The sequence below is a fragment of the Sinocyclocheilus rhinocerous genome, unplaced genomic scaffold (genome assembly GCF_001515625.1).
Source record: "Sinocyclocheilus rhinocerous isolate Xijiao unplaced genomic scaffold, SAMN03320098_v1.1 scaffold392, whole genome shotgun sequence".
NCBI lineage: Eukaryota > Metazoa > Chordata > Actinopteri > Cypriniformes > Cyprinidae > Sinocyclocheilus > Sinocyclocheilus rhinocerous.
Genome location: NW_015638990.1, coordinates 901,562 through 902,725, shown reverse-complemented (window position 1 = coordinate 902,725; position 1,164 = coordinate 901,562). Strand labels below are relative to the sequence as shown.

The window sequence follows — 1,164 nt, the reverse complement described above, 5'->3', positions numbered from 1 at the left end:
TATGTTTGCTACATTTGCTTACGGTAAAACTCCCATAATTTGTATGGGCCAAACCTCATTATATGAATAATCACCACAACAAATTTCAAGGTTGTCCAGTTGCCAGATCTTGTATGAAACACATCTTTCTCACACAGTCGACGCATACAAATTTAAACCCATTTGTCCCCTCAACTTGGCAACCTACAGCCCAGTGTTGCTATTGATATGTGCGCAGGTAGTACCGCGGGAAGGAAACAATGATCACTGGTAGAAATGGGAGGAGAAGACTCGGGTGGTGCTCCAGTGAAAAAAAACTGAATATACATGTAAATGTATATTTACATGTAAAATGAGATATAGCTTACACTTCAAAAGGCTATTTAATTGATTAAATATGAGCGCTGCAATTTTCAAAGTCAGGTGCTGCCCTGCTTTGTTTACTGCGGTTACCGGGAAAACGGCTATATTCCTGTCGAAAAGCGCCACCTGCTGGCAGAGAATGAATTTGCATTTTTCAATAAGCCCTTATGCTTTTTGTTTAGACCAAAGCCAAAACCAAAGCCAAAAACGACCCTTATTTCTATGCAGAAAACACGCAGTTGTAAATGTGAACGGGTGGATCGACAAGAAGATAATGAATTATAATAATCTAAAGATATAGCCTACACGAAGATATATTTATTTTACTAAATTATTATAATTGTTTGATAATAATTGTTAAAATTAATATAAAAATAATATAATATAATATAAAAATTTTTACTTTTGACTCCGACCCCCCCTCCCGTATTTTGGTACCCAAATATTGACAGGTATGCACTAATAATGAATCATTTTTCATAATCTGTAAACTAGTTTGAAAACATTGATTAAAATGAAAACATTCATTTTAATATTCACTCTCTTCTTTGATTGTTATTTTTCAGGGTACTGCAGTATTCTGGTATAACCTTTTTGCCAGTGGAGAAGGAGACTACAGCACAAGACATGCTGCCTGTCCAGTATTAGTAGGCAATAAATGGGGTGAGTCTGTAGTAAATATGACATTTATGTATTATTCTCTTAATAATAAGCGAGTTTGGAAATGTAAACGTTTGGCCAACCACATCTGTAACAAACTTTTCTCACTTGTTTTATTCTCTCTCTTTTTTTTTTTTTTCTCTCCAGTATCGAACAAATGGA

The 1,164-nt window shown here is 34.8% G+C and overlaps 1 protein-coding gene across 1 annotated transcript in view; it reads left to right on the top strand.

The window, feature by feature from the left end:
* LOC107750858 (prolyl 4-hydroxylase subunit alpha-1-like) overlaps positions 1-1,164 on the top strand; it is a 14,307-nt gene that overhangs the window by 12,260 nt on the left and 883 nt on the right. The gene's annotated exons all lie outside the window — the stretch shown is intronic.